Source organism: Pleurodeles waltl, chromosome 6 (genome assembly GCF_031143425.1).
Source record: "Pleurodeles waltl isolate 20211129_DDA chromosome 6, aPleWal1.hap1.20221129, whole genome shotgun sequence".
Taxonomy (NCBI): Eukaryota; Metazoa; Chordata; class Amphibia; order Caudata; family Salamandridae; genus Pleurodeles; species Pleurodeles waltl.
This window is the reverse complement of record NC_090445.1, coordinates 109502828-109527802: the sequence shown is the minus strand read 5'-3', so window position 1 is coordinate 109527802 and position 24975 is coordinate 109502828. Positions and strand designations below refer to the sequence as shown.

General features: G+C 44.9%; 1 protein-coding gene across 1 annotated transcript in view; it reads right to left on the bottom strand.

Moving 5' to 3' along the window:
* The window catches only part of FBXO47 (F-box protein 47), a gene marked incomplete at its 5' end in the record, with an annotated part of 1596302 nt that overhangs the window by 445482 nt on the left and 1125845 nt on the right, over nucleotides 1-24975 (bottom strand). The gene's annotated exons all lie outside the window — the stretch shown is intronic.

Sequence of the window (24975 nt, the reverse complement as noted above, 5' to 3'; positions counted from 1 at the left end):
GGGTGTGTCGCCGTCGACGGCGATCTATGCCGGTGAGACGGTGGTAGCGACGACGTCGACGGTGAACAAACAGGCACTTTCCTACCTGTCGACGTCGACCGGGCCATTCTCTCCTGAGAATGGCCTTCTGGCTGTCTGGGAAGTGAGGAAGACGATGTTCTTTTCCTCTCCTGAAGCCCATGAATTTGGATCTTCTCTCTGTCTTTCAGAGTCCTCCTAGACATGTTCTTGCAGTACTTACAAGTGTCAGGGCAGTGACTCTGAGGCAGGCACACTATGCACAGAGAGTGGGGATCTGACTGGGCCTTCTTCTTCCCACAAGCATGGCATTTGACAAAAAGAGAAGGCATTTTTCTGTCAGAAAAAACCTTCCTAGCTCAGACAAAGATATTATTTGTCGAGTGAAAAATGAAAAAACGCTTTTTTAAAGAATTTTTCTGAGAAAAACTCAGAAAAACTGAGAGCTCAATGCTCCAGGATCCTCTCAGAAGAAGCCGGAAAAAAGAACTGACCTAACTGTGAACCAACTGTGACCTTTCCTTCACCCCTGAGGCATGGTGGGATACTGGAGGTGCTCAGGGTCTTAAAGGCACGGTGCCAAAGTTTTTATGGTTCTCCTGTGTTAACCCCTTCTGTGCCGCGGACGTAGTGGTTACGTCCTGCGGCACAGTGCTGCTGTGCCGAGGACGTAACCACTACGTCCTCGGCACACAGCCCAGAGGGAGCGCTCTCGCTCCCTCTGTGGGGTTCCCCCCCACCCCCCCAAGTCAGGGATGGAAGGGGAAGCCCTTCCCCTCCCACCCCCGACCCCCCCCAACCCCCCCTGTGACGTCAGCGCGCGAGCGCGCGCTGATTAGTCACAGGGTCTCCCCCATCGCGCTGGAAGCAGAGCTTCCAGCGCGATTGAAAAAGAAATGCTTTTGCATTTCTTTTTCAATCCCATGGGGGAGGCCCCGAGAGGCTTCAAAGGGAAGGAAATGTATTTCCTTCCCTTTGAAGTCTCTCACAGGTTTCAAAAGCTGGATTGCTTGCAATCCGGCTTTTGAAACCCCACTAGACACCAGGGATTTTTTTTTTTTTCTTGAAATTGGCAAAAGGGAGCGACCCCTTGGGCAAGGGTCGCTCCCAGGGGGGCATTTTTTTAGGAAGGCCTTTTCTGCCCCCCCTGGGGGCAGATTGGCCTATTATTAGGCCGATCTGCCCCCAGGGGGGGCAGAAACCTCTAGGCACCAGGGACCATTTTTTTTTTTTTTTTTTTTGGTGATGAATTCTTTTTTTTTAGGTGGGGAGCGATCCCTTAGGCAAGGGTCGCTCCCCTACGGGGCAATATATATTTAGGCCATTTCTGCCCCCCTTGGGGGCAGATTGGCCTATTTTGATAAGGCCAATCTGCCCCCAAGGGGGGCAGAAACCATTAGACACCAGGGAGTTTGTTTTTGCGCGCGAATGTCACGCAACAAAGCGACCCCTTTGGCAAGGGTCGCTCCCAGGGGGGGCAATTTTTTGGGAAGGCCTTTTCTGCCCCCCCTGGGGGCAGATCGGCCTATTATTAGGCCGATCTGCCCCCAGGGGGGGAAGAAACCTCTAGGCGCCAGGGCAATTTTTTTTTTTTTTTTTTTTGTTCTTTTTTTTTTTTTAGAGATGGGGAGCGACCCATCAGGCAAGGGTCGCTCCCCTGGGGGGGCAAATTGTATTTAGACCATTTCTGCCCCCCTGGGGGCAGATTGGCCAATTTTAGGTCAATCTGCCCCCAAGGGGGCAGAAACCACTAGGCACCGGGGATTTGTTTTTTAGCGCCAATGTCACGCAGGGGGAGCGACCCCGTAGGCAAGGGTCTCTCCCGGGGGGTGGGGGGGTTGGGGGGTCAAATTTATTTTAGGCCATTTCTGCCCCCCCCGGGGGACAGATCGGCCTATTTTTAGGCCGAACTGCCCCCGGGGGGGGGCAGAACACTCTAGGCACCAGGGCAATTTTTTTTTTGTGTGTTTTTTTTTTTGTTGTTTCTTTTTTTAGAGATGGGGAGCGACCCATCAGGCAAGGGTCGCTCCCCTGGGGGGGCAAATTGTATTTAGACCATTTCTGCCCCCCTGGGGGCAGATTGGCCAATTTTAGGTCAATCTGCCCCCAAGGGGGCAGAAACCACTAGGCACCGGGGATTTGTTTTTTGGCGCCAATGTCACGCAGGGGGAGCGACCCCGTAGGCAAGGGTCGCTCCCGGGGGGGGGATGGGGGTTGGGGGGGCAAATTTATTTTAGGCCATTTCTGCCCCCCCGGGGGACAGATCGGCCTATTATTAGGCCGAACTGCCCCCGGGGGGGGGGGGGGCAGAACACTCTAGGCACCAGGGCAATTTTTTTTTTGTGTGTTTTTTTTTTTTTTGTTTCTTTTTTTAGAGATGGGGAGCGACCCATCAGGCAAGGGTCGCTCCCCTGGGGGGGCAAATTGTATTTAGACCATTTCTGCCCCCCTGGGGGCAGATTGGCCAATTTTAGGTCAATCTGCCCCCAAGGGGGCAGAAACCACTAGGCACCGGGGATTTGTTTTTTGGCGCCAATGTCACGCAGGGGGAGCGACCCCGTAGGCAAGGGTCGCTCCCGGGGGGGTGGTGGGGGTTGGGGGGGCAAATTTATTTTAGGGCATTTCTGCCCCCCCCCCCCTGGGGCCGGCTGAGCTACAGGCCAAACACCACAGGTAGGCACCTTGCAAAAAACACCTCTGTTTTCTGTGAAAAAATATGTTGTGTCCACGTTGTGTTTTGGGCCATTTCCTTTTGTGGGCGCTAGGCCTACCCACAGAAGTGATGTACCATTTTTATCGAGAGACTTAGGGGAACGCTGGGTGGAAGGAAATTTGTGGCTCCTCTCAGATTCCAGAACTTTCTGTCACCGAAATGAGAGGAAAAAGTGTTTTTTGGGCCAAATTTTGATGTTTGCAAAGGATTCTGGGTAACAGAACCTGGTCCGAGCCCCGCAAGTCACCCCTCCTTGGATTCCCCTAGGTCTCTAGTTTTCAGAAATGCACAGGTTTGGTAGGTTTCCCTAGGTGGCGGCTGAGCTAGAGGCCAAAATCTACAGCTAGTCACTTTGCTAAAAACAGCTCTGTTTTCTGTGATATGTCCACGTTGTGTTTTGGGGCATATCCTGTCACGGGCGCTAGGCCTACCCACACAAGTGAGGTATCATTTTTATCGGGAGACATGGGGGAACGCTGGGTGGAAGGAAATTTGTGGCTCCTCTCAGATTCCAGAACTTTCTGCCACAGAAATGTGAGGAACATGTGTTTTTTTAGCCAAATTTTGAGGTTTGCAAAGGATTCTGGGTAACAGAACCTGGTCCGAGCCCCGCAAGTCACCCCTCCTTGGATTCCCCTAGGTCTCTAGTTTTCAGAAATGCACAGGTTTGGTAGGTTTCCCTAGGTGGCGGCTGAGCTAGAGGCCAAAATCTACAGGTAGTCACTTTGCTAAAAACAGCTCTGTTTTCTGTGATATGTCCACGTTGTGTTTTGGGGCATATCCTGTCGCGGGCGCTAGGCCTACCCACACAAGTGAGGTATCATTTTTATCGGGAGACGTGGGGGAACGCTGGGTGGAAGGAAATTTGGGGCTCCTCTCAGATTCCAGAACTTTCTGCCACAGAAATGTGAGGAACATGTGTTTTTTTAGCCAAATTTTGAGATTTGCAAAGGATTCTGGGTAACAGAACCTGGTCCGAGCCCCGCAAGTCACCCCTCCTTGGATTCCCCTAGGTCTCTAGTTTTCAGAAATGCACAGGTTTGGTAGGTTTCCCTAGGTGGCGGCTGAGCTAGAGGCCAAAATCTACAGGTAGTCACTTTGCTAAAAACAGCTCTGTTTTCTGTGATATGTCCACGTTGTGTTTTGGGGCATATCCTGTCGCGGGCGCTAGGCCTACCCACACAAGTGAGGTATCATTTTTATCGGGAGACATGGGGGAACGCTGGGTGGAAGGAAATTTGTGGCTCCTCTCAGATTCCATAACTTTCTGCCACAGAAATGTGAGGAACATGTGTTTTTTTAGCCAAATTTTGAGGTTTGCAAAGGATTCTGGGTAACAGAACCTGGTCCGAGCCCCGCAAGTCACCCCTCCTTGGATTCCCCTAGGTCTCTAGTTTTCAGAAATGCACAGGTTTGGTAGGTTTCCCTAGGTGGCGGCTGAGCTAGAGGCCAAAATCTACAGGTAGTCACTTTGCTAAAAACAGCTCTGTTTTCTGTGATATGTCCACGTTGTGTTTTGGGGCATATCCTGTCGCGGGCGCTAGGCCTACCCACACAAGTGAGGTATCATTTTTATCGGGAGACGTGGGGGAACGCTGGGTGGAAGGAAATTTGTGGCTCCTCTCAGATTCCAGAACTTTCTGCCACAGAAATGTGAGGAACATGTGTTTTTTTAGCGAAATGTTGAGGTTTGCAAAGGATTCTGGGTAACAGAACCTGGTCCGAGCCCCGCAAGTCACCCCTCCTTGGATTCCCCTAGGTCTCTAGTTTTCAGAAATGCACAGGTTTGGTAGGTTTCCCTAGGTGGCGGCTGAGCTAGAGGCCAAAATCTACAGGTAGTCACTTTGCTAAAAACAGCTCTGTTTTCTGTGATATGTCCACGTTGTGTTTTGGGGTATATCCTGTCGCGGGCGCTAGGCCTACCCACACAAGTGAGGTATCATTTTTATCGGGAGACGTGGGGGAACGCTGGGTGGAAGGAAATTTGTGGCTCCTCTCAGATTCCAGAACTTTCTGCCACAGAAATGTGAGGAACATGTGTTTTTTTAGCCAAATTTTGAGGTTTGCAAAGGATTCTGGGTAACAGAACCTGGTCCTAGCCACACAAGTCACCCCTCCTTGGATTCCCCTAGGTCTCTAGTTTTCAGAAATGCACAGGTTTGGTAGGTTTCCCTAGGTGGCGGCTGAGCTAGAGGCCAAAATCTACAGGTAGTCACTTTGCTAAAAACAGCTCTGTTTTCTGTGATGTGTCCACGTTGTGTTTTGGGGCATATCCTGTCGCGGGTGCTAGGCCTACCCACACAAGTGAGGTATCATTTTTATCGGGAGACGTGGGGGAACGCTGGGTGGAAGGAAATTTGTGGCTCCTCTCAGATTCCATAACTTTCTGCCACAGAAATGTGAGGAACATGTGTTTTTTTAGCCAAATTTTGAGGTTTGCAAAGGATTCTGGGTAACAGAACCTGGTCCGAGCCACACAAGTCACCCCTCCTTGGATTCCCCTAGGTCTCTAGTTTTCAGAAATGCACAGGTTTGGTAGGTTTCCCTAGGTGGCGGCTGAGCTAGAGGCCAAAATCTACAGGTAGTCACTTTGCTAAAAACAGCTCTGTTTTCTGTGATGTGTCCATGTTGTGTTTTGGGGCATATCCTGTCGCGGGTGCTAGGCCTACCCACACAAGTGAGGTACCATTTTTATCGGGAGACTTGGGGGCACATAGATTAGCAAAACAAGTACTATTGCCCCTTGTCTTTCTCTACATTTTTTCCTTCCAAATATAGGAGTGTGTGTAAAAAAGACATCTATTTGAGAAATTCCCTGTAATTCACGTGCTACTATGGTCACCCCGGAATTCAGAGATGTGCAAATAACCACTGCTCCTCAACACCTTATCTTGTGCCCTTTTTGGAAATGCAAAGGTTTTCTTGATAGCAATTTTTTACTCCTTATATTTCAGCAAATTAATTGCTGTATACCCGGTATAGAATGAAAATGCACTGCAGGGTGCAGCTCATTTATTGGCTCTGGGTTCCTCGGGTTCTTGATGAACCTACAAGCCCTATATATCCCCGCAACCAGAGGAGACCAGCAGACGTAACGGTATATTGCTTTCGATAATCTGACATTGCAGGGAAAAGTTACAGAGTAAAACGTAGAGAAAAATTGATGGTTTTTTCACCTCAATTTCAATATTTTTCTTTTTCAGCTGTTATTTTCTGTAGGAAACCCTTGTAGGATCTACACAAATGACCCCTTGCTGAATTCAGAATTTTGTCTACTTTTCAGAAATGTTTAGGTTTCTGGGATCCAGCATTGGTTTCATGACCATTCCTGTCACTGACTGGAAGGAGGCTGAAAGCACAAAAAATTGCACAAATGGGGTATGCCCCAGTAAAATGCCAAAATTGTGTTGAAAAATTGGGTTTTCTGATTCAAGTCTGCCTGTTCCTGAAAGCTGGGAAGCTGCTGAGTTTAGCACCGCAAACCCTTTGTTGATGCCATTTTCAGGGGAAAAACCACAAGCCTTCTTCTGCAGCCACTTTTTCCAATTTTTTTTAAAAAAACACAATTTTCACTGTATTTTGGCCAATTTCTTGGCCTCCTTCAAGGGAACCCACAAAGTCTGGGTACCTCTAGAATCCCTAGGATGTTGGAAAAAAAGGACGCAAATTTGGCTTGGTTAGCTTATGTGGACAAAAAGTTATGAGGGCCTAAGCGCGAACTGCCCCAAATAGGCAAAAAAAGGCCCGGCACAGGAGGGGGAAAAGGCCTGGCAGCGAAGGGGTTAACCTGCATGCAGCCTATTGGCTAAGAATGCTTCATTGTTTTTCAATGCAGTTTTTTCTCTTTTTCTCTAGAGTTTGCTGCTGCTTACTTCCCTAAGCCTAGTTTGAGAGGCTTGGGTAGATATTTATTCTCTATTGTAGCTTTATAATATATTAAAAAAATTAAAAAAAACTTCATAGAAATAAAGCATTTTAGCCTGTTTTTAACATTATAGCCTGCATTGCTGTTTTTTACACATGTTAATATGTGTGTATTTTATATATGCTCCGGGGTCCCCGCACAAGGGCAGGAATATTCAATGTTTATGACTATTGATGAGGATCCCCTGGAAGAGAAATAGAAGTTTAATAAAAACAAAATCCCATGTTACCGCCAGACCTAACTAGGAACCCTGCTCTTAAAGAAATTCACAAATGTGAACCCATGGTATATGTCTTTGAATTAGTGGCTTTCATTAATTCACAAGAACTTACAGAAGTAGACCAGAAAATCATACTCCTAGAAAATATTGGTGAACTGTATTTTAGCACAAGCAATTGCATGTGTAGATTTGCTCATGTGAAAATCTATTGAGTGTTTACAAGTTCACTTTCCCTCCAACCACTGTTTTCCCAACTCTGGAAGAACTTCTACTTCTGCCATTGTCAGCAGTAAATTTCCAAACTTTCTCATAACTGGAAAGGATTAGAGAAGAGCTGGTGAAAATCCTTAAAACATGCAAGTTAGTAGGTCTGCAGAATCAAGACCTTCCAGCCCTGGAATTGTTTATAACTGCTTCCTTTAGCCCCAGTATGTAGATCTGCAGAAAGATGGCAAAATAAGGAAATTGCTATAGTAGGGATTGGAATTGCAAGTATTTAGGCCCTACTATAATAGTAGCCCTGGCATAATCAGAGAGGCTATTATCAGAGCTCTTACATAATGAGATTGCTGACATAATGTGTTGCCACACTACATGGCAGCAAAGGGACAAGTAGATTTAATAAGCAACGTGTCCCATGGACAAGAAGATATTTTATTAAATTCCACACCCCTGCCTTATGCCATTTTTCTGGCTCCCCTAACTGGGGAACGCCCCCTTTGCATACATTATGCCTGCCACAGGGTTACAGAGTGGCGCAATGCATGCATTGCGCCACTCTGTAAATACGGCGCGGGGATTTTGGCCTGGTTGGGCCACATTAACATAACAAATAATGATGTTAATGTGGTGCAAGGTGGCTCTAGGCCACTATAAGTATTCCCCTAAGTCTATACTGAGAGCATAGTGGGTGTACTCATCTGCCTGGCCCAATCTACAGGATTTGTTTTAGCCCCATACCTGGAAATGGCGTTAGGAGTCAGCCTGTATAGTAGATGGCAATGCTCTCAGGAAGCTGGGAGATTTGCGGCAACAAAGCTACATGTCCAGCACAGCATTTGTCTAAGGATGGACTTGGCTGGAATGCCCCTCTACCCCTTCCAGGTCAGCGCATCATTTATATAATAAAGCCACACAGCGGTAGAAGCACAGCTCTGATGCAATGCTATGTCTAGATGTTAGAAGCTGTCTCCTGAACGGGAAACACAAGTACTAGGAAATCGTGCACTATGTTCAACAGAATGTAATGATTACATGTTGAGAAAGGCTAACTAAAACAAGCAACTCATACAATATATTCTTAGAATAATATCATGCAAGAAAAGTGTGTAAAATGTCACCACTAAAGAGATGCAGCTAAAATGTTTAAACAATGAAATATAAAACACAGCTAAAAAACAGGGGAACCAACTTGGGTCCAAGAGGTCCTCACTACAGTACAAAATCTAAGAATCCATAATAGAAGAATATGTAGAAGACCAATGGAAAGTACCTGCTCAGCAGGCAAGTAAAGACATCATGAATAAGGTGCTGCCAATCCGAGCCTGACGGACACTACACAGATAAGCTATTGCAATAAATATAAAGGTCTGGTATGCACTACACCTGTTTTCCACTGGGAGATATCAATTCACTGTGGATGAGTTGTACATACAAGGTGTGACATGGTATTTGGAAATCTCTGTTTGCAACCCGCTATTCCATCCAATAATAGCATATTGCATAAACATATACTATGCTGTGCTGATTTTGCCACTTGCAGGTTTCTTTGCTTCATACAGTTCAGTGTACAGTTTCAGCATTCAGTATTAAATTTGTGACTGATTAGTAATTCCCTTCACACACCTGGGCCAATGTACATATCAAATTTGCAGTGTAAATTACTTCAGACTTGCATGATTTCTACCTATTTCAGATCTGATACCAACATGAAGATTTGTCAGTGCCCATCAATCCAGAACTACAGTACTCCCTACTCTTTAAGTACTGCCACCCCACAAACAACTGTGAATGCACCTTTTTCCCCACCTACAGAACCATACTATTCTAGTGCAAGAACCACACACTATTCTACCATTGAATTTCAGTCCTTTTCTAAGGACCCCTCCCCATTCACCAGTTAAGTACTTGGACGCACGTGCCGTTTCTAATATAGGAAGTTATTATGATCCAGTCTTGTATTTCATGTATATTGCTTTCCCTGTAGCATAGTGGCGTTAATTCTGGTGGTCTACTGCATCTGAAAGGAATCAGATAATTTTACATTGCCCAAAAAAATTGAAATTAGGTACAGTCTTTTCAAATTATGGAATTGTTTTTTGGTATTCTGCGAGTACACGTTCACTCTTGGAGAACATATTGCTATTTCAATATTGGTACATACACATTCCTGTCAATGCATTTTGGGAGCTTATGGCCTACAGTTACCCCTGCTTTTCCTGTACTGAGACTCAAATAAAGCTGTACCAATGTATGTCAATCTTGAAATACAGAATCAAGGGCCATATGTATGAAGAAATGGCTTTGCGAATCGCAAATAGCGATTTTTAAAAAATCGCTATTTCCGAGTCGCAATAGGCCATGTACCATAATTGCGATTCGGAATTAGTGATTTCTTAAAAATCGCTATTTGTGGTTTGCGAGGCCGATTTACCGAATCGCAATTTGCATTTTCGCAAATTGCGATTCGGTAATTGAAAACCGCAAATTGCGAGAAATTGCGAGAAAGCACAACTGGAGGAGCCTGATGACATCACAAGCAGGAAGTGAGTCATCCCAGGCAGTTTCAGGTGCCACACCCAAACCAGCATCCAGAGAGAGTCAGCCCAGCCACACTGGAGCAACACTCTGAAGGAGGCAGCATACCTGAACAGCCATGGGCACCTCAGCCCAAGGAAAGGAGAAGGGAGAAAGAAAGCAGCTCAAATTTAGCAAGCAAGAGCTGGAGGTGCTGACAGAGGAGGTGGTCAGGAGCCATGACCGCCTTTTTGGCAAAAGCCCACTCCAGGTGCCGGAGAGTGAGAAAAGGAGACTCTGGGCAGACATACAAACAAAGATCTGCGCAATTGGAGTGGCACAGCGCTCGGTCGAAGAAATTAAGAAGAGGGGGTACGACCTGAGGTCCCATGTCAAGGAGAGGGTGGCAGTACGACTGCAGGAAGCCAGGAGCACAGGAGGCGGTCCACCCACAGAGTCACCATCCACCCTGTTAGAGGACCTAGTGGAGTCCACACTCCTCCCTGAAGCACTCAGTGGGGTCACAGAGATAGACACCTCCGGCACACCAATCACCAGCAAAGGTAAGTGCAATATTGAATTGTAACCCCATATGTGTATGCCCAAAAGCCCCTTAGGAATTAGCAAGTAATGTAAAACATTGTGAGAAGTATTCCATTCCAAATCTTAGAAGCAGCACAACAATGCATTATGGGAGTGGCAGTCCACAACCCAGAGCTGAAAGTAGCACAGACAATGTAATTAAGTAGAGCGACACCCAGAAGAACACAAAACCTACAACACAGTGAAGAGATGTACCTGTACCTTTATTACCATTGTGTGACCTTACTTGTAACAAACATAACTGACATGCTGCATATTGTCGTTGCAGGTGGGCCAGGCCCAGCAGCCACAGCATGTGCCAGCTTAGGGGAGACTGACACCAATCCAGCGTCAGACGCTAACACGAGTGGGTCTCTGACCATTGCGCCACTCCGACGCAGGCCCAGGGCACTGCCCCTGCCAGAGCTCAGTCAGGACTCCGATGAGCAGCAGGAAGGCGCACATACACCATCCCCAACTGGCAGATGCACACAGATGCAGGAGGCCACTTCACAGCAGACCACAGCACATTGCAGGATTGCTACAAATGCAGGTGCACAGGCGTATGCAGCAGGTGAGGGAACCTCCTTCTTTGGTGTCCTGGAAGCGGCTATGTTGCAGCAGCAGCGCCTGCAGAATAAAAAGATCAGTGCTTTACAAAAACAAATGCAACAACATAATGCCAACATGGGGGGCCTGCATCGCCAGCTGGAGTGCCTGAATGCAAATATAGAACAGCTGCATGAGGGACAGGTGCAGGCATCGCACAACACAAGGGAGCTCACTTCTGCTGTGCGGGAACTATGCCAGGAGCTGCGCCATGACAGGGTGAACCACCGCAGGCAGGAGCGACGTTTCATGAACATGTTCAGGGGATTTTGTTGCTCTGTCACTAGGCTAGCGAATTCAACCTCACAGATTTCACGTCGTTTAGTGGCTGCACATGTGGAGGCAGCACACAGCAGCAGGGATGTGGCTCACGGACTTGTCCAAATCACAAATGTGATTGACAACATCATGGGACAGAGGTCAGCCACACCTAGCGAGCTTGGACTGGGGGACACAGAGGACACTTCCAGCCTCAGCAGCCTAGCTGTGCCCGCAATGGACACCAGACGGCGCAGTGCCAGGCACAGCACTGCCACTGAGGCAGACAATCGAGGTGCCAGTGAGGCAACTGGGCACCCGAGTGGTGTGCGTGGCTGCAAGAAGTAACTGTAGCGGCCAGAGGGGTGATGAGTACACTATGAAGTAATAGTGCTTTACACTGAACTTCTATTGTTTCAATTTTTTAACTCACTTTTTTTGGTATTTGTTGAACTCACATTACCTGACATTACAGTAATAAATTTACTCCACTACAGGTACATTTGTCAGTGCCTTATTCATACTTACATCTGAAATGGTTATGTGTGATGTCAGCACGCCTTTGCCTTCCCTCTGCTGCACTGGTCCTGTCTGCTGGCTGTAGGGGTGGATTGGGATCATCATCCTCATCTGAGTCTGGCTCTGATATTTCCACAGGTATGCCCCTGGGGGTAGCTATATTGTGCAAGATTGCACAAGTAGCCACTATTCTACATATCATCTCTGGGCTGTACTGTAGTGCCCCTCCACTTTTGTGGAGGCACCGGAAGCGACTCTTCAGCAGGCCAAAGGTGCGCTCCACCACGTTGCGGGTCGCCCTGTGTGCTGCATTGTATCTCCGTTCTGCTGGTGTTGCAGGATTTAGATAGGGCGTCATCATGTAGGTGCGCACTGCGTAGGCACTGTCTCCCAAAAGGGCATGTGTGCTTTACATGTAAATTTTAAAAATCCATTTTAAATGTATTTTTAAAATTTGCACATGGTTACCACCAAGTTCAACTGGGTGGTAATAGCGATTCCTTAATGCCCAATTCGCATTAAGGAATTGCTTCATACATGTGCTTTAATAATCGCAAATAAGGATTCCTTATTTGCGATTTCTTATTTAGAGAGTCGCAATTTGCGACTCTCTAAACAGGGTCGCAATTTTAAGGAATTGCTATTTTAGCGATTCCTTAAAATTGCATTCAGAATGCCTTTGTTACATTCTGAAAGGGCTTTTTGCATTCGCAAACGGACATTCGCACCGTTTGCGAATGCAAAAAGCTTTGATACATCTGGCCCTAAGTGACGTTGAATTACCAATTTTCTCAAAGGCATAGTGGAATTCACTGTCCAAAAGCAAGACTTTTTGCTTTGATATGCTTAAAAGATAAACGTTTATGAATATGTTACATTCTAATACAATCTGCAATTTGATTTGGTGCATCAGAAACATATATTGGAACTAAAGATCAAATTGAGTGCAGATAGGAAGCATTTCCAGAACATGAGGGTCTAGGTTTTAGTTCTAAACAAAATAGATGAAATTCCAGAATGTGAAATGGGTATCTTTCGTTTCATCCTAGTAAGTGCTACACAAATAACAACAGTCTACAGGGTCTTAATGATCTACATCAGCATCTTCAAACTGTTCTGCAACTTGGTATTGGATACACATCCATCCCATTTTCAAAGTCTTTTGTAGAACTTTTCGTCCTTGCTCCAGCCATGGTGTGTTGATTGTTTACAGAATTGGCCATCATTCCCTTTAACCTCTACAAAGTAGACTGGCCTTCAGCTGTTAAACGTAACAATCCTTCCTCATAGGGATAAAATGTTGGAATATCCCCTAGCCAAAGCGTATGTGCCTCTACATCATGCTCTTCTCCCTCAAAATCATCATCAGAATCTTCTTCACCTGGGTTTTGAGGCAGAGCCTGACATTCACACACAGTTTCAAATGCAGATTTGTCACTAGGAAAAAATCTAATTTCAGTTATTAGTTCAATATCATAATCACTGTCACTCTCATCTGCATTATCTCCCATATAATTTTCTTTAAGTTCATCATCTCCAAGTTTGGCATTCACCATTACATAGAGATGTTACATTGGGTAGGCATTTGTATCCCCGAACACTGCATGCAAACTAATAGAGGGATTGTCCAGTGCAAATCTCAAACCAGAGCTATTGAACCGGGACATCGGCTGTCGTTGATGTACAGTATGCCAGTGCCGAGCCCTTTTCAATCCAGGATGGTTGCTGACGGACGCCTGCTCCTGGTGAAGCGAGTAAATTGTCAGCACGGCGATCAGGAGCCAGATCAGCGATGAATATGCTGTGACACTCCAATATCAAAGTGCACCAACAATGATCTGGGATTTGCAGCATGTGGACAGAAGTAACTATTCCTTCCCTGGCACTGGATTGTTCGGTTCATAGATTCTTTTCATTACCGGATTACCAAATAGGCAAAGTAGGATCTGGCCCCCCTCCTTTTAGGGTCCCGCGGCAATGGATCAAAATAACATTGATTTGACCATGGAAGAGAATTACAATCAAGCTTTCTTAAATTGTTTCCAAAAGATAGAAAAAAATTAATCACCTCAAAGGAACAAAAACTTTACATTAAAGACTCTATAGAAAAAATACTGTATTCATGTAATGCACCAATTAACAACTTAAAGTGCATAAACCATAGACATCAGATTCACATAACAGTTTGTCTCTTAAAAGCTCATCTTCTGTAAGCTTTCAGTTTGTAAAAAAAAATGTGGTGCATTAGTTTTGTGTAATAAAATTGGTTTATTAAAATTGTTGTTCTGTAGAATTAAAAATGTATTAGGAGGTAATTTACAAGGGGGGCCCCGAAATTTCGACTGCCTAGGGACCTCTACAGGGTTTCATCTGGCACTGATTCTTTTACTGGAATTAGATGAGAAATAAGTACCAAGCTCTAGGAAGATGGGAGTGAGGCCAATGAAAACAAGCATTTGCAATGCAATAGGTCTCGCATTTACTTGAGTTGGAACCACTGGTATTGTAAATGCATAACTGTTTTTTTTTTGCCACATCAATTGGTCAACCCTGCCGCATATTGTGGAAATTTCTGCCACATAATTTCAGTGGCCCTGCATATAATTAAAGGGTTAGTAGGTCTCAGTCGTGGCTCGTTGGAGGGAAAATGGGCAGGGCGGCAAGGCACGTGGTAGTGGGGGGTTCGGGGTTACAGCCAAAAAAATAAAAATTCTATAATAATAATTTTTTAAAACGTACAAGCTCCCAGCCTGCCCTGTGTCCTTTCCTAATGCTGCTTTCATGCTGCTGGTAGCATGAAAGCAGTGTTAAGATTGGACTGGGCGATCTGAGGCAGAGTGGGAGCCTCCGCCTGCTTTCTCCAACCCAGCACTGCTTGGCCGGGTTGGAGAGAGCCTAGTGCTCATGTAGGCGCACTGAGGGGGAGTGCAGTGCATTCCCCCTCTCTCCCTGTCCTGCCTGTGGCCTGCACCTTTTACAGTAAAAACATAACAAACATAGTTCAATACGTTTTTACTGTAAAAGATTTGCAGCGGCTAATTCCGGACGGGGGAAGGAGTTAGGGGGGGCGATGCTCCTCGACCATAGCGGAGGAGCCACCCCTGGTAGGCCTACTGGAATATTTTTAAACAAGGCCCTTAAAACACAAACTTCTCCCAAGTGCAAAACATATTTACTTGGCAGTTGGTACGGGCGACATTGCCTGCGGGAAAGGAATACATATTTGTACTCCAAGAATGTGTGCTTACTGGATTACTGTCCCTTTGTTGCAGTCTGGGGAGTCGAACAAAACGCCCATGATTTTTCACACGCTTGAGGAGAGCCACCTCACAGTCAGTCTTGAACTGGAATATTAGTTATAAAACATTGACCATTGGACAGCATAATCAACTGTAAGTTCTTCCTGAGGTTAGTTTTATAAACACAAGCACACACAGCTCAAGTTTCACAGACTCAAACGTGTGTAGTTCATCTAGTCAGGTTTCTGCTCTGTGTTCGCAGCTTGTATCACATTATAAAAATAAAACTACAAGTCCCAGAATGCAAAGCGAAAACATAAGCTAAAAGTGCAAATCACACATCAAACTAGGAAGCTGGACAACTCCATGTACAGGGTTAATATGCCTGCTGCAAAGAGCATCTACTAAGCAAATCAGAGTGCATATAATGAAAAACGATACAGCCTATCGAATTTCACTCTGGTTAATGTGAGGGCCATGGCAACCAAGAGAATGTACTTTCATCTAGTGGAAGCTTGGAGTCATCATAAGGTAGTGAACAGGGTTAATGAGCCTGCTGCAAAGAATGTGTACTAGTGAAATCACAAAATGCATGTAATGTAAAAATGTCAAAATACCTCTGGCGATTTATGTTCTTTCTGGAGAGAGAATGTACTTTTGTCTAGGGAAGCTTGGAGTCATCAGAAGGTAGCACACAGGGTTGATATGCCTGCTGCAAAGAACCTGTACTAGTGAAATCACAAAATGCATGTAATGTAAAAATGTCAAAATAACTGGCGGCTTATGTTCTTTCAGGAGAGAGAATGTACTTTTGTCTAGTGGAAGTGTGGAGTCATCATAAGGCAGCACACAAGGTTAATATGCCTGCTGCAAAGAACATGTACTAAGCAGACCAGAGATTATATAATGTAAAAACGATACCGCTGATCGAGTTTGCGCTTTAAGCGCTGTGAGGGCCATGGCAACCAAGAGAATGTACTTTCATCTAGTGGAAGCTTTGAGTCATCATAAAGTAGCACACAGGGTTATAATTCATGCAGCAAAGGACATGTACTAAGGAAATTAGAGTGCATATAATGCAAAAAATTATACTGCTGATCAAGTTCACACTCTGAGCGCCATGGCAGCAAAGAGAACGTACTTTTGTCTAGTGAAATCTTGGAGTCATCATAAGGTAGTGCACAGGTTTAATGTGCCTGCTGCAAGGAACGTGTACTAAGCAGGGCAGAGTCAGAGTGCATATAATGTAAGAATGATACCCCCGATCAAGTTCACACTCTGAGCACTGTAAGCGCCATGGCAGCCACGAAGAGCAGGCAAAAAAAAGTAGTTTGCCCATGCTGAAGTATATCAGCAATAGCGCAATTGTCCCTGTAACACGGTCGGTGTCTTAAGGCGGTAACCAAACTGCCCCAAGGCGGGACATATGTAAAAAATGTACCAATAATATCAAGTGATTTTTGAAAGGCAAGCACTGGAACAATCTAAGGTTTTAGGCGTGAGGTGGGTGTGGTTAAAAGCTCTGAATAATTACAATGGGGCAAAGCGCTTGCATGCTTGACCTAAAAAGCAGTTTTCCTGCCCGATCCCAGAATCGAATATGTAAGACTCAGAGGGCCAGATGTAGTAAGCCGTTTGCATGTCGCAAACTGCAAAAATCGCATTTTGCGGCATGCAAACAGCCGAACACGATGCACATTCCCAAATTGCGAGCCGGTACCGACTCGCAATTTGGGAATGCGACTCGCAAATAGGAAGGGGTGTTCCCTTCCTATTTGCGACTCGCATCGCAATTCAGAGTTGCTTTGTGACCGCGAATGCAGTCGCAAACCAACTCGCAGTTACCACCAGTGTCACACTGGTGGTAACTCATTCACAAAAGGGAAGGGGTCCCCATGGGACCCCTTCCCCTTTGTGAATGTCAACAAAAATATTTTTTCAGAAAAATTGAATATTTTTTTGAAAAAACCAAAACCAAATGGTTTCGGTTTACTTTTCATTATGCAACTCGTTTTCCTTTAAGGAAAACGGGCTGCAAAATGAAAAAAAAAAAACTGCTTTATTTATAAAGCAGTCACAGACATGGAGGTCTGCTGACTACAGCAGGCCACCATCCCTGTGAGTGCAGGGACTCGCTATGGGGTCGCAAAATGCGACCCACCTCATAAATATTGATGAGGTGGGTCTTTGCGACCCCATAGCGAGTCGCAGAAGGTGTCTGAGACACCATTCTGCATCCAATTTTGCGACTTGCAAATTGCGAGTCGGTCAGACTCGCAATTTGCAAGTCGCAAAATTGGATTTTCCTACCTCTGGCCCAGTGTTCGGTGAACATATGTGGTCTTCACTATGTAGGAACATAACAACTATCTAATTGAAAGCTTCCTTGGAAGATTTGGACAATAACCTTCATTCACACGGAAGAGTAAAAACTCTACGTGATTCTTTAGCCATTTAGCTAAGTTCAGTGTAACAAAGGTTACGGGCAGTGACAGCCTATGAAAAAAGCAATGCCAAAAGTGTTGAAGCTGCTTTCACTAAGACTCAATGTCACAAGTAGCGAATACAATTTCAAAATCTCTATGCTCTATTCAGGTATCTTTCCTGAGCATGTGAAATAAATGACCACCACACTGCAAGTTATCACAGACAGTGTCTCCTGTCCTGACCCAGAAATCATTATTTTTAGGTGTGTTTGTGTAATCAGGTGAATCAAGGCAAAATAAAAAAAACACTCCCTTACTATGGTTTATTCTTAAACCAAATAAAGATGTATTCTCTCTCTCCACTATACAAAAGTTCAAGTCTTGAAAGAGTGTTCGTAACGACCTGGATGGAGGTGTTCACCCTAGTAGGAAAGGATGCGAGTATGAAATAAGGCAACCCAAAAGAAATTGGTGAGCAAACAAAGCAAATGTATGTGAACTACAACATGCTCTAGTCCTGAAACAAAACACTTGTAGCATTTGAGATGCCACCTCCAGGCACCAAAGGAAGCGGCAGCAATGACTGATGTATAAAACTATTTTTCAAAGGATAGGTCAGGAGAGCTTGTTCTTAACATAAAGCCACACGGTAGGTATGTAAACGTAGAATACCCTAAACACAGATCCTTCATCCCAGTGTGCAGATCCTACAGACCAGCTTTCTGCAGTCTACAAAAGGGGTGTCCTTAAGTTAATTATTTCCTCTCTTGTGAAGTCCTAAAATAAACCCTTATATGACCAGACGAACAATTTTATCTCCTGCTGGTGCTCTACCAATGTTTAGTTCTCCCCTACTAGACAGCACATGCGCTGTCTGTTGCAAAAGGTATTGTTAACTTGCAGTGGCCTCAGCGGTCGTCCATGGATTACTACTGGTTGTTTTCACTGTCACTCTCGTTTGCTTGCTTCATATTCATCAGCTTTTGTGGGATTTCCTTCCTCTTCTGGTGTTTGTTCCTTCCCTGAAGAATGGAATCATTACTTATGTCCGTCCACTGATGATTTTTCAGGCTCTACGTTTCATTTTGTTTAAGCACTTATCCAGTTTGGATGCGTTTTCCAGCTTTCTCTCTAGTGTGCTTCTCTTCACCCCACCACAATCTTTGTAGCAATCTCTCTCTTCCCTGCGTACTTCTCCTTCTCCCCTTCCTCTGCTCCATGTTGCTCACTCTCCCTGTTAGTTTGCTCCCCTTGTCCTCTGTGTGCTCCTTTTCACACCTGTGCACCCATCTTGTTTGTGCTCGTCCTCTGTGCTGCTTCCCCATGTCCTACAGTGTCCCCCTGCCCCATCTACCATGATTTCACTCCTTGCCTTCGTATTCCTTTAGATTTTGATTGCTATGTGTGTTAACACCCCAAACAACACACATTGTTGCCACAGCGCCACAGTCTGACTTGCTTGACAAAATTAGTTTCCATGGCTTTCCTTTTCTCCTCAAGGCTAGCATTTTTGTTGACTAACTTGAGACCTACATATTACTGAAAATTGTTGCTGTTGCTCAGTCTGCACCACAGCTATTTTCGCAACTCACACTATATCACTTTACTGTTATGATATTATATAAATGTATAAAGCACAATAAAGCCCAAAGCCATCAAGGTGCTAAAAGCTAACCCTGAGAGTACACCTGCCCACTGCCCAGGCAAAGTTACAAAGAAAAAAGTCAGGTTTTTAAGGCCTTCCTAAAAGCATGCAGCTTCATACCGAGTTGATAAAGGGAAGGAATTCCAGATCTTGGCAGAGCGTAACTAAAAAAGCTCTGCCTCGCCATCTCATCCTCCGAACTTTGGGGATGATGACTAGAATGTGGGCTGTCAATTGGAGATGTCTACAGGGGGAGTACCACTGGGAAATGTTTTTTTTCCTCCTGGGCTAGCACTGTATAGTGCTTTATGAACAATGCACATGGCTTTAAAGGTGACCCCCCCCCTTCTGTCTAGGGAGCCAGTGAACTTCATGCAATCCTTTTGAGACTGACATATATTTCGGAATATCCAATGTCAGCCTTGCCACTGAATTTTGCACCAGTTGCATTTTGGCTAAAGTTGTCGTGTTTGCGTCAAATTAGAGTGCATTGCCATAGTCAGTCCTGGATGAGATTAGTAATAATGCCGCCTGTTTCCAGGCAGGGGAAGGAATGAATGAAAAGATCTTCCGCAAGGTACTGATGATCCAAAAACAGGTCGCCACTGTGCAGTTGACCCAAAGATCAAAAGATAGGGCCCTGTACATGATAACTCCTAGGTTTTTTGCTGAGTTTGTAGTGGTGGGTAATGTCCCCAAACTGTCTGACACCAATGCTGGTTCCATACAGATGATTGACTCCCAAACATCAGCACCTAAGTCTTCTCGCCCTTCATCATTAGCCATTTCTTGCCCATCCATGAGGCCACCACCTTCACATAGTTGTTGAAGTTGGCTGCTGTAGTATCTGTGTCCTTTGAGATGGGCACGATGATTTGTATGTCGTTGGTATATGACACAGCCTGAAGCCCAAAGGAGCGAATAAGTACGACCAAAGGAGCGATGTGTAAGTTGGATAGCAGAAGACTCTGGGAAGATCGCTGAGGGACCACACATGGCAAGGAGAAGGGTTCAGATTTGAATTCATTTATGATCACCATCTAGGATCTATATGTAAAAAATTAAGAGAGCAAATTAAAAAGTCATATCTCCGATACCCAAGGGCTGCAAACATTCAGTAAGTAAGGATCAGAGCTACGGCCTGCGCTGCGTCAACTAGAAGCCTGATGCTGTCTGTTGCAGATGTAAGAGCAGTTTCTGTACTGTGATAGTTTCTGAAACCGAACTGTGAGATGTCCAGCAGTCCCTGATGCTCCACGTGTGCCATCAAATGATTGTTAAGATGCTTCCCAAGATCTGAGCCAGAGTAGGGGGCAAGGAGATATGTCTATAGTTCTTCAGGTCATTAGGGCCAAGATTGGGTTTCTTGAGAAAAGGCCTAACCGCTGCCTCCTTCCACAACTGTGGATGGTGCACAGAACTAATTGCTCTGTTTATAATGACAGTTAGAGGCAGAACTATGTGCTCACTGCCAACTGGACAAACTTAAGGGGACAAGGTTCTAACGGAGATCCTGATTCCAGGTTCAGAAGATGAGTCTCGGTTTGACCTGGAGTCAGAGGACGGAAATTTTGTACATTTTGAAGTAACTACCACTTTCCTCCATGAGCTATTATTTAACCACATGATACTGTTTGTGTGCTCCATGTTCAGGCTTGGAATAATGATTAAGTAATGAACATGTGGCCCCGTTGCCTGCTAGACTATGCTGATAGACTATGCAGAATAATTCTTAGCTTGTGCACAGGTACTGTAACTGAAGGAGCTCAGACTGCAATCCTGGCAGCTGTAGCTTAAGAGGCAGGTTTTACCACTGAATCGTCATACTCATTAATGTGGTTATTGGCATTTTGCTTGGAGGCTATGCAATGAAGCAGCTCTTCCCAAGCCGATCACGGCAGCCAGAGCAATACATAAAGGTGCCTTTGAATTCTGTATTTATGTTTTCATATTTGCTGCGCTTCAAAGACAGACGTCAACTGTCACGCTATGTCTTCTGACAAATATCTGCTTATTTATGTAACATGAGCATTGGTGTTTATAAACTCATCTCATTCTACGATCAGAGAAAGAAAAATGAAGTGAATTATGTGCAATCTTGCTGGAGGTGTGAAAGGAAAAGGCTTTAAAATGCAATTTTTTGTAATACACAACAACATTTAAACACCTGTAAATGAACTGCAGTTAGGAAAGCATGATTTTAGCAATTTGTTTGTAATTCTGAAGTGTGATGGAAACAGAGATTAGGATCAAAACAAATCATGACACTTTCCTTGGTGATACACAAATGATAACTATTCAGAAAAACCCGATGTTCACACATCATCAGTTGTGTGCAATGTGGTTTTAGCAATAACAAGGTATGTCTGTGCAAATTTAGAGGCAATTTGAATAGAAAATGTCATGTCTGCAAATGACAGTACTCTACCACAAGATGCTTTGGCTGCATTAAAAAAATCACCTGTCTCACGTCCATTAATGCCAAGTGGTCCTGGGGAGCCGGGCCCATGCCAGATTTTTAGCATATCCACATTTAGAAACAAGTAGATTTCTGAGACATCTTTTTTCTAAATGTGGATATGCTAAAAATCTGGCATGGACCCGGCTCTCCAGGACCGACTTTGCAGAACCCTGTGCTAGATGGACAGCTTAAGTTTGTCATTCTAAAAATCGGTCTGTGAATCTAAAAGCAATTATTTTAGAATACTACCAATAAACACAATGTCAAATAAGTAAGAGCAGTTATAGAGCGCAGTACCTCTGAACCAGATTTCCAATAAAATAATTGGGTCTCTAGTGGATAAGTATTAAAAAGATCCCATATTAGATATCAACTTAAAATAAGGGGCAGCTCCAAAGTGAGATGTTAAGAAAAAACAAGAAAAGGCTCAAAAGTTATTGAGGGACAACCATTTGGAAAAAAATAATCTAGAACATGGCATGGGCAGTGCAGGGGTCCCCCTTCCCAGCACCCTCTGAATGCGTACTGACTGCTTTGCAGACAGTGTACATTTTGAGGGTGGTGATATGCTACAGTATTGGCCTTGGCTCTCTTAAGGGAGCTGAGGCCAATACCATAGCACTGTTCCCACCGGTCAGTCCAGCCGGAACGTCGTATTAATATGTTCCCATCCGTCAGCCCGGCGGGAACATTGTAATACGACTGGGGGCAATGCCACCGGCATGGTGGTGGCGTCCTCCCCGCAGCATTGGAAACCCCATGGTGGGACCGCAAATGTTGTAAAGAGGGCCTAAATCTTGAAAAATAGGGAATAGTATTTCATGAGCTTCAAAGCAAGACAGAAAAAAATGACAATTCTGACCAGCATTTTGGAAATACAGTGTAAAAACAAGAAACTTATAACAACCCTTTTCCTTCTGAACTAACCTTGAGAATTTCAAGAATATTGCACAATTCTGACAATATTGATATCTGGGAAGACCCCAGAGTAGACCTGAACAAATGCTTTGAAATTAAAATGTTAAAATCTCAGTATTCCAAGGAAATCTTGAGACACGGCAATACACCTAACATTGAAACTACTGTAAATTGTTCTATTATATTTTCCACGTATGATAGTGCCATGACATTTTCAACAATGGCACTCTTCTACTTCTCTCTGCATCAATTCCTGAGTTACCCAGAATGAAATCATGGGACATTGAAGCAGTTGAACTCATCCAAGCTTGAATTCATCTGATAAATGTTTTAAAAAATAAACTTAATTTGAATGAAGTACTTCTCACCTGAGACAAAAGCCTTAATTATGACCCAGAAAAGTATATTTTTAGATTGGGGCATAGAACTCTTGTATAAAATGTATAGTCTCTTCCGCATCTCCTTTGTGAAGACTGAGGGTCTGATTACATACCTGATCATACAGACCGCCGTATTATGAGTAACACCGGCAGTACCGCCAAAGCCAGCCAAAAAAGCCTGACTGCCAGTACCGTGGAGGGTGGAAAATAGGCGGTCCGATCACCAGCACTGACAGCCTGTCAACAAACAACTGAACATATAACAAGTCAAAAGTTGTAATGGCGGACACCCATGGTGGTCCGAACCATGGTGGTTCGGGGTCAACAAAGTAACACAACACCACATTAAATGGATTTGAAAACAACACAGCTGACACATATTGCCACACCCGACACACCTGCAAAGCACACCATAGAACACACCCCTTCACAAATCACAATCCTTTGCATCTTAAACGAAAAACACCCAAGCCAGATCACATCAAAAAATTATCAAACTATAGATTAGGCCCCCCCACAAATTTCCCTAAGCGCATATCTCACACCCTCAACACACTCCTATTTCCAATCACATCCATTTGCACTTCCCAACCCCATTAACTCACCGTCACTTGTTCATTTCTCACTACTTATTTTTTTTGTCACCCCAGAAAAATTCCCCGTTTCTCTTAAGAGTCATGGTGGATAAAATCATAAGAGTAGAACCTCGTTTATTGGCTGCACAAGTCCAGCACACTACCATCGCCAGGAAAATGTGGATGTGGAAAAGGATAGCCAACAGAGTGAACTCTATAGGCACCACCCCATGCACAAGGGACATCAGAAAGAGGTGGAACGGCCTAAGGGGGAAGGTCCGTTTTCTGGCATCCAGGCACCAGCTGCAGGTTCAGAAGGCTGGCAGTGGTGCACCCATCCCTCCTTACAACTCACATCCTGGGAGGAGAAGGTCTTAGCCATCCTGCAGCCTGAGGGCTTGACAGGAATATCTGGGGGAGTGGAGTATGGTAAGTCACAACACAAAATTATCACCAAAATGTATTGTCATGCATGATCACCATTTGCCACCTTCACTGTCACCCCACTCACCAGCCCGGTGTCCACCTGTCCATAGACCCCGGTATGGCATCCCACATGTGAAGTAGACTCACCTGGGGAACAACATCTCTGTATATTGTGTCTAGTACAGGGATTGACAGCATTACAATTCCAAGCAGGCACTATTCTACAATTACAAAAACCAGAAGAGTATCCTAATCAAAATAAACCTGTCTGTCAACTCCCCATTGGAGTTTAACCACCTGAGAGGATGACATCAGTATCGTGTATGTGTAGTACAGGCACGGTCAGGAGTGCTAGGGCCAGGACTCACTGCTACTGTCACTCCATTCAGCCAACACAGTGTTTTCTGCTCCAATGACTCTTGTCCCTGAACTCCCCATTGGAGTTTACCCACCTGAGAGGATGACATCAGTATAGTGTGTGTGTAGTACAGGAACTGACAGGACTGCTAATGCCAGGAGGCACTGCTACTGTCACTACAAACACCAGAACAGTATCCCCTTCCCTGACAACAGTATTTCAAATCTTACATGATGTGTACTTACTGGGGGAGTTGGCATCTGTCAGGTATTGTGAAGCAGTGAGAGTGACAGAACTGCAAATCACAGCAGGCACTCTCCCCCAGCTACAAACACCAAAACTGTGTCCTCCCCCAAAATACACCTGTATACCAAATCATCGTTGACTTGTACTCACATGTGAGGAAACCATCAGTAGATTGTGTGTAATAAAGGGAGTCACATGGCTGCAACTCACAGGAGGCTCCCTTACTGTCACTCGATACACCAGTCCAGTGTGCACTTGCAAATATACCCTTATGTGGGAAATCACACATGAAGTGTACAAACCTGGGGGGATGACATATAATAAGTGCATGAAGAACATGGAGTGACATGACTGCTAAGGCCAGGAGGCTGTGTCTCCCCAACTTCAAACTCAAGCCCAATGTACATCTGTCCAAATATCCTTGTTTGTTAACTTGCAATGGAAGTGTACTCACCTGAGAGGATGACCTATGTATACTGTGTGTAGTACTTGGAGTAACTTGGCTGTAAATCCCAGAAGGGCCAGCCCCTGTAACTCCAATAACCAGGCCAGTGTCCATATGATATTGTGCATCTGTCTGTGAAATCACAAATGAAGTTTACCCACCTGGGAGGGGCTAAGAAACAGATCCTGGTACACTCTGTGATGTGGCTAACCACCTAGATCCATCTTGAGCAGCTAAGCCAAGATGAAACTATTGTGGACAGGAAGGACAGCTCAA